The sequence below is a fragment of the Hyperolius riggenbachi genome, chromosome 4 (assembly GCF_040937935.1).
Source record: "Hyperolius riggenbachi isolate aHypRig1 chromosome 4, aHypRig1.pri, whole genome shotgun sequence".
Lineage (NCBI taxonomy): Eukaryota > Metazoa > Chordata > Amphibia > Anura > Hyperoliidae > Hyperolius > Hyperolius riggenbachi.
Window position 1 is genome coordinate 18,881,959 of NC_090649.1, and position 9,367 is coordinate 18,891,325.

A 9,367-nucleotide genomic window follows, 5' to 3' on the forward strand; every position below is an offset into this window, starting at 1 on the left:
CTAAACCTAGCTTGGTGCCACATTTTAAGGCCCCGTTCACACTTGCGGTTTTTTAAAAACCGGAACGGATGTCCGAACCGCACCGGATCCGGACCTGATCCGTACGGTTCCTATCCGGATCCGGTCTGTTTGCATCCGTTTTCCGTGCGGTATGAACACGGTTGTGGTCCGGATCCGTTTGAGATAACAAGCTGTATAATAATACCTGGGGTCTGGGAGGTCGGCAGAAGCTCTGGGGTCGTTGTAGGGCCTCACCTCCTCGTTATCAGACGTATCGGACATGTTGCTGCCGGGGAGCTCCAGCGTGAGGTCACTGCTGCTCCACTCTGTGGGCGCTGGGCCCATGTGTCCCCGTCCAGGATGGCCGCTGTAGCATGGAGGAAGCATGGGAGGTGGGGTGGAGCGTCCGTTTTTTACGGCCAGTGTGTTGTGCGCTCTCCGGTTCTCATTACTTTGTATTGGCCGGATGCAACAGTCCGGCTCCGCTCCGGATACGTCTGCCGGAGGAGCCGGGCCAAAAAATAGCGCATGTTGGATCTTACGCCGGATCCGGTCCGGCTCCGGACGGAACGGACGCATGTGAACTGACGCATAGACTTTAATTGCTGTGCCGTGCATCCGTTCCGTCCGTTCCGCATGCGGTCCGGCTCCGGCACGGCGATTCCGGACGGCGACCGCCAATGTGAACCGGGCCTTAGAGAATGGGCTGTGATTGGAGACATTTTCTTGATAGATTAATAACAGTGGTCAGATGCCCATAAAATCCCCTTCCATGTTTATGGGGAGAGCATACAATAAGGGGAGCTGAGCCAATTGAAAGGCCCTGTAGTAATGCAAAATGTTAGGATGCAATATTTCCTCATCTGCCTTGTACCACTGAATTACTTTCCTGGCGATATGATGTCTTTTATAGGCCCAGATTAACTGAAATATATGTCGTTAAAGTTTATATTTATCACTCAACTTAATTTGTTTAGGTAACACTAAAAAAATATGTAAGCTTGGGCAGGAGGGTCTTCTTAATTGAGGCAACACTACCTGCCCAAGGAATTGTAGGGAATTCCGAGGAGATGATGTCCCTATGGAGACTCTCCAGAGTAGCAGTGCAGTTCCACCTATTGAGTGTGTGTTTATCATTACTACATTTAATTCCTAGGTAAGTGCAATCTTTTAAATTCGGGCACTGCTCGGGGTCCCTTTAAAGGCTTCCTGTGTATAATGGCATACTGTATCAGCAACAGGGTTTTTCTAATGCTATCAGAAGCCTGTCGATAGGGTACAAACCCTACCTGTTTTCAAGCAGCCAAGGCTGCTTGAAAACAGGTAGGGTTTGTACCCTATCGACCTGATTCAGCCTGATTCAGCCTCTAGGCTAGTATTGCCGTTTATAACTTATAATGAAGATTAAAGAGACTCTGTAACAAAATTTTCAGCCTCATTTCTTCTATCCTACAAGTTCCTATACTTGTTCTAATGTGGTCTGTCTTACTGCAGCCTTTCCTAGTTGCACAGTGGCTGTATTATCTCTTGTATTATCTCTGTTATATAATCTAATCTTCTTTCCTTTGTCAGCTTTGTCGGCTCAGGCTGGAATGTGCTGCTCTGCTTGTGATAGGAAGAAGCTATACACACCCTCTCCACACCCCCTCCAGGCTCTGTATGAATCACAGACTGAGCTTCTCTCAGCCTATCACATGCTGATTAGCAGCCATGACTTTTGTTTGTAAACACTGCCAGGATTGCAGCAGGGAGTGGCAGAAACAGCACAGAGGGGCCCAGGAGAACATAATGAATAGAATGGTATGCTTTTTATTGCAAGAATTTTAGAGTACAGATTCTCTTTAAGAAGTGAAATAAGCCTGTAATTTTTAAAGTTTAGCGCATCCTTCCCCGGTTTGGGTATAAGGTTATATATGCAGAGAGGAACTCTTCAAGCGACTAGTTACCCTTCCTAATATAACTGAAGCAGTAAGTCAAGTGGGGATAAGGAGGCCTGCTACTTTTTATAGTGAATAGCCGAGAGGCCGTAAGGCCATCGGGCTTTTACCCGCTTAAGCTTCTTAAAGAGAACCAGAGATCCTGTAAAGAAAAGAAGTTATAAATACCTTGGGCTTCCTCCAGCCCCATAAGCGCTTATCGATCCCACGCCGCCGTCCAGCGCTTCCCGCAGCTAAGCCGCCAGTCGGAGCCAGTCTAGCGTAGCAGAGGTGCGCTCTTTGCGTATCTCTGCAGCACTGTATGGAGAGATACGTAGAGGGCGCACTTCTCCTGCGTAGCCCGGCTCTGATGATGTCACTGACGGGAGCCGGTTCTCGTAGTTGCGGGCAGCGGTGGATGGCGGCGTGGGATCGATCAGCGCGTATGGGGCTGGAGGAAGCCCCAGGTCTGTATAACTTCTTTTCTTTACAGGATCTCTGGTTCCCTTTAAATCGCTTTTGCTACCTTCTCCTGATCCATGGGTTCATTGAGCTGTTTCCTAGCATCATCTGATAACCTGGGAAGGTGCAGCTTTGACAAAAAGTTTCAGGTTTGTTGAGAAGGTTGGGCCTCAGTAGTAGCATATAAGGTGGAATAGTACTTCCCAAACACATTGTGGAATTCTTGGGGGTTTCTATTGATCATCCCTTCCTGGGATCTGATCTGGTAGTGTTGATCTTTTGTTTATGTCTCAACTTCCGAGCTAACCAGGTGTCTGGCTGATTTGCTTTTTTATAGTACTGGGCTCGGGTCCAAGTCACAGCCCTCTCCACCTGTTCAGACAGTACTATATCTAACTTTAATTTGATAACTTTGGTTAGATGAATAGTGGGTTGTTGCTGGTTGTGGACAACTAGGCCTCGGAGTCTATGTGACAGGGCATTATAGGCTTTGGAATGGCTTTTTTCTTATTTGGGAAACCTTGGCTAGAAGTCTATCTCTATTGGTTGCCTTACGGGCCAAACAAATAGTATGTTTAGATATATTATCTATGTCAGGGTTGGGCAAACTTTAAGTGTGCCGGGCCGCATGCTGCGGACTACATTCCTTGATTACCAACCCCTCCCTGCAGAGTTGCGAGCGGGCGGTGGGGGACTTGAAACTCACCTTGATCACTGATTCCTGTGCCAAAACTCCATAGCAACAGGGCGTCACATGAGAAAAAGAGAGACCACCAAGAGCCCAATATAGTGTAGTATGTCCTGGTAATGTATAAATGGAAGAGTAATAATATTAATTTAATACTCACAAACCAGGGTTACCAATTAGGCAACCACTGTCAAAGCAGGTGGGGAGATTGTCCTGACCCCACTCAGGATTAAAAAGTCGCTCTCTGTAGAAGAAGGAAGGGTACAAACCTCCACCAAGGGTGGGCTAGATGTAGATAAGACAACAGAGGAGTTGCTGGTTGTGGACAACTAGGAGTAAACAGCATCTGCCAGTATCATCAACACTGATACTGGCAGATGCTGTTTACTCCTATCTGTTATTGCCTGATGAAGCGGGTCTGTAACCCAAGAAACGCATTGCACTTTATTTGGAGTATCCAATAAAATTGTTTTGACTGAAAATCCACAGTCGTATGTTCTGCTTGGAGGAGGTAAGTCCACCACTACCTCCTCTTTTACCAAGATGAGTTTTTAAGTTCTTTTAGTGTTTTTTATCCTGTTGTCGCCTCTGTTGTCTTATTATCTAGGCATGAAGTGACATTGGGACGTGACGACCGCCTAACGCCTCTCGCAAGATTAGCAGGGAGTGAGCACTCGCTCGAACGCACGTTCCCTGCTGTAAACAAAGCGGGGCCACGCAATCAGCCTGCCAGCCGCGATTGGAGCTGGCAGGCTGAAATAAAGAAACAAAAACAATAAACATTTGTACAGCGATGCGATCAATTTTAATTAATAAAACAAAATTCTGCAGCAATCAGAGACCACCAAAAGAAAGCTTTATTAGTGGCAAGAAAAGGAGGTAAAATTAATTTGGGTGCTAAGTTGTATGGCCATGCAATAAACTGTTTAAGTTTAAATGCTGAAGTTTCAAGTGCTGAAAAAAAAAAAAAAAACTGCCTGGTCACTAGAGGGTATAACTCTGGTTCTCAAGAGATTAAACACTCCAGTCCATATCAGTCAACATTGGTTGAAGTGTGAGATTTTCTAATATATAATTTTAAAGGTCGGAAAGGTCTGATCAGGATGAGTAGATACTGTATGTACAGGGATGATCTCCGAATAGATATTAGAGTAGCTACCTACTCAAAATCATTTGAAATTGAAACCTTAATTACTGCAGGTGTGGGGGCAGGTGAGAGATGGTTAACTTACCCAGGATGCCGTCTTCTTGTACATCTTTCAAATGCGTCCCACGCCAATTCCCGTTCACGTGACTACCACACTTTCTTCTTCTGGTTTGAAGGAGGAAGTGTGGTAGTCACGTGAACGGGAATTGGAGCGCGGCATGGGACACATTTGAAAGGCGTACAAGAAGACAGCATCCTGGGTAAGTTAACCATCTCTCACCTGCCCCCACACCTGCAGTAATTAAGGTTTAAATTCCAAATTATTTCGAGTAGGTAGCTACTTGAATATTTATTCGGAGCTCATCCCTGGATATGTATAATTATTAGAAGCTTGTTCGGGATAGATCCAACCAAAAATAATATAGCTGCCAGCATTATCAGAGATTTGAGTCTTAAAGAGTACCTGAGATGAAAGAAAGCAAAAGATGTATACATACCTGGGGCTTTGTCCAGCCCCGTCAACTCAGATCACTCCCTTTCCGCCGTCTGAAGCCTCCTAGATCCTCTGGTAGCGGCCTCGTTATCTTCGGCCAATCAGAGCAAGTTGGCGCAGGCACAGTACGACCAAGCACGCTCCCCCGTCTCTCTCCCGGCGACGAGAGCACATTGGTGTGGGCGCACGTGGCCGGATTGCGTATGCACAGTATGCCCAACTGGTCGCCGAGGACGGGGCTGCTACAAGAAGATACAGGAAGCTTTAAATGGTGGCGAGGGAGCGACCCGAATGGAGGGGGCTAGAGGAAGCCCTAGGTATGTAGAAAACATTTCCTTCCTTTGGTACACTTTAAAGAGAACCTGTAACAATGAAAAGTTCCCCTGGGGGGATACTCACCTCGGGGGGGGGGGGGGGGGGGGGAAGCCTCAAGGTCCCAATGAGGCTTCCCCCTCCCCTGTAGCTGCAGGCAGTCCAGCACTGGCTCCCCCGAAGTGTCCCGGAATCCTCCCTCGACAAGCCTGACAAGCACTTATTTATTTACCTTTCCTGGCTCCAGCGGGGGCGCTGTTGTGGCTCTCCGCACGGAGATAGGCGAAAATAGCCAATCTCTGCCAGGTCTGCTCTACTGCGCAGGTGCAGGAGACTTGCACCTGCGCAGTAGAGCGGCCTGGCAGCGATCGGCTATTTCCGCAGAGCGGAGAGCCGATACTGTTCCTGCTCTGGAGCCGGGAAGGTAAATACTTACATCCCCGCTGTTCGGGGAGCTTTATCGCTGCCGCCGTGGGACCGAGGAGGACGGGGGAAGCCTAAATAGGATCCGGAAGTTTCCCCCACCCGAGGCGAGTACCCCCCATGGGTGGTTTTTTTCATTACAGGTTTTCTTTAAGTACAACAGGGAAAAGGTCCTTTAAAGGGACACTTAAAGATAATCTGTATTGTTAAAATTGCACAAAAGTAAACATACCAGTGCGTTAGGGGACATCTCCTATTACCCTCTGTCACAATTTTGCCGCTCCTCGCCGCATTAAAAGTGTTTAAAAACTGTTTTAAAAAGTTTGTTTATAAACAAACAAAATGGCCACCAAAACAGGAAGTAGGTTGATGTACAGTATGTCCACACATAGAAAATACATCCATACACAAGCAGGCTGTATACACCCTTCCTTTTGAATCTCAAGAGATCATTTGTGTGTTTCTTTCCCCCTGCAGCTATCTTCCACTGAAGTGTCAGGCTGTTTCTTCCTGCAGAGTGCAGACAGCTGTGCCTGTATGTAATTCCTCAGTATGTGAAAGCCCAGCCAGCTCAGAGGAGGATTTATCCAGCTTGTAAAAGATAAGAGAGAAGCTGCCCTAATCTAAATAATACACAGGCAGTGTGCAGAGAGGGGCCTGGAGGGGGGAGATGCATCACAGAACCACAACACTGAAGAACTTGGCAGCCTTCCAGACACAGGCCGACAAGTCTGACAAGAGAGAGATAAGTTGATTTATTAAAGAGATGGTGATAGTAGAACGTGCTGCAGTAAGCCAGAACACATTAGAATAGCTTTTGGAACTTATAGGAGGATAAAAAACAGGATGCAATTTTTGTTACGGAGTCTCTTTAAGTCAAACAAAAAAAATTAGTTTTACTCACCTGGGGCTTCCAATAGCCCCCTGCAGCTGTCTGGTGCCCTCGCCGTCTCCCTCCGATCCTCCTGGCCCCGCCGGCAGCCACTTCCTGTTTCGGTGACAGGAGCTGACAGGCTGGGGACGCGAGTGATTCTTCGCGTTCCTGGCCACAATAGCGCCATCTATGCTGCTATAGCATATATCATATACCATATAGCAGCATAGAGGGTGCTAATGTGTCTGGGAACGCGAAGAATCACTCGCGTCCCCAGCCTGTCAGCTCCTGTCACCGAAACAGGAAGTGGCAGCCGGCGGGGCCAGGAGGATCGGAGGGAGACGGCGAGGGCACCGGACAGCTGCAGGGGGCTATTGGAAGCCCCAGGTGAGTAAAACTCATTTTTTTTGTTTGACTTAAGTGTCCCTTTAATCAGGATCATAACCGCTTTGTGTTTTTTTTTTAAGGGGCACAAAAATTGTAAAAGGTGGTATAATTTTTGTGGAAGTACCGTGGAGACAAACTTTGCAAGAAATGGGATTCTTGCAGTGATACAATGTCAGCTGAGAGTCTGCAATAGTCCATGAGGACTCTTCTTTTAACTGGGGGATTAAAGCCTGTGAGACAGTACTTTCATAGAGGGCCATCTACAGTATAAGCAGGATGCTGTGGTCTGGCCAATCTAAGCTGGGGTAAACACTAACACTAGAGTACTTCAACTGCTTCTCACAACCTGACTGATGATAAATATGTATAGGAGAGACATCTATCGGGAGAGTCAAGCTCTAATGGTGTTTATTAGCTATTGCGATAGGAATGATAAACACACCACTAACCTTTATAACTATAAGGAGGCAACAATATAACCTGTGCGGACGAGGGTACTATCATATACAACTATCTAGCGATTCCCACATTAGTGAAAAGATTGGGAAGAGCTAATCATGGTTCCGCAACTCTGGCATGTTATACTGTTGTTATACCCAACAAACACACAGTCTCAGAAGCTGCCATCCCATCCCATCAACTTTCCCCCTCATCTCCCATAGCAATTCAGAAGGGCACCCAAGGTGACTTGCAACGGCATATATAGCTAGAAAAATAAAGTCATGCCACATGCAAGAGACAATATGCAGGTAGTTAGTGCCGCTGATACAACACCTATGTTATCGCTAGATATGGAAAAAGCAAGCAAAAAACCCTGGCCATGGAGAGACATCCATGGCTACCATAATAATAATATGAAAATACCAGTATGCAGGTCCAAACACAATATAATGCAACAAATCTTTATTAGGGGCATATCCACCATAAAAACAATGAAAAAAGAGAGTAACGGAAAGCACACAGGTGTGACAAGTAATGAATAAATGAAAGTCAGTAATACTAAAACCTAGTATAGCGCACCACCACTAAATACTAATATGCAATGCAAATATCTTCCCTGAAACCACACTCGTAAATGCTGCAGCATCACTGGAATGAAGGGGTGTTCAATGAGCAGAGCCGGAACAAGGTCCTCCAATACCCAACGCTGAGACACCAAAGTGCGCCCCTCCATCCCTCCCACTCCAGCCGTCACACACTGACTAAGAGGCGCCACAGGGCCTCCAATCCTCCCATCACCTTAATCTCTAAATTATCTGGCTTGCAGCCACTGCCATGTATCCCCTTTTCTTTTTTTCTCTCTGCTTCATACACAATTAGGGGAATGGTCGCTGAGTGAGTTTTGCGCCCCCTCCTACACTGCACCCTGAGGCTGGAGCCTCTCTCACCTCTGCCTCGGCCCTGGCAATGAGAAACAAATGAACAAGTGGATATCAACGGTCACTCACCCAGAAATCAGCCAAGTCACACTTCGCGCACCTGCTCACGCGTATCGCACTACAAGTGCTTCTGCAGCACAGCAGAGGTGAGACACAGCATTTTCTGCTATTTTTATTATACACAGTGCAAGTTCAACATGCCCAAAAAAAAAAAAAAAGACATCAGCTCAAACTCACAAGTATGTCGTGAAAATGACCACTATCATGAAATATTTCATTTTTAATACCCCCACAGTAGTTACACCAAGCATACAGAAGATTCCCTGTGTCATTTATTTCAATATCTAGTATAGTCCTTTAACCACTTGAGGACCGTAGGCTTACACCCCCCTAGTGACCAGGGTATTTTTTACAATTCAGGCGACTGCAGCTTTAAGAGCTTGCTGCAGGGCCATACGAATTAGTACACAAATGAATCACCCTGCCCTTTTCTGCCCACCAACAGAGGTTTATGTTGGTGGTCTCTGATCACTGCTTTAATGTTTATTTATTTGTTGTTATTTTTTTTAATAAATTTGGCTGATTTTCTCTCCCCACGCCAGCCAATCACAGCGATTGGCTCTCATAGACATCAGCCTATGAGAGTCGATCGCTCTCTGAGCCTCCCAGAGGGACAGCCGAGTGACACGGCTGTCCCCAGTACAATGCTGCTGTAGATCGCAGAGCTGTACAGTGTAAATAGACGACGGTTTCCCCATCTAACAGTCTGTTAGCGACAATCGCCGCTGGCAGACTGATACGGGGATGCGTGGGCAATCCCCTGCAATCTCCTCTCCCCAGGACTTGACGCTAATTGGCATTAGGCAGTCCTGGGGAGCCGCCTCGTTCACGCCAATTGGCGTTAGATAGTTAAACAATCACACGTCACTGTATCCTATATATGTCAGTGCCAGCACTTGTGCTGATGGACTTCTGTAACTATGATCCCTTCATAGGGGTAACCTTGTCAGGCGTTGTAAATAACAGATAGCCAAATCCCTGTGAAAACTCACCCGCCTAACCGCTATTCCTCCTTCTCCGATACTAGAGAAAGGTCCCCGCACTCTCCCTGTGCCCTGCAGGCATTCGGGGAGGCAGCTCTCTGTGCAGCGCGGACACTGCTACGTAATGACAAGCTGGAGGATACAGTGACATGGTAATGTTTAAAGGACAATACTAGAAATTGAAATACATGACACAGGGAATCTTGTGTGCTTTCTGTAACTACTGAGGGAGTATTAAAAAAA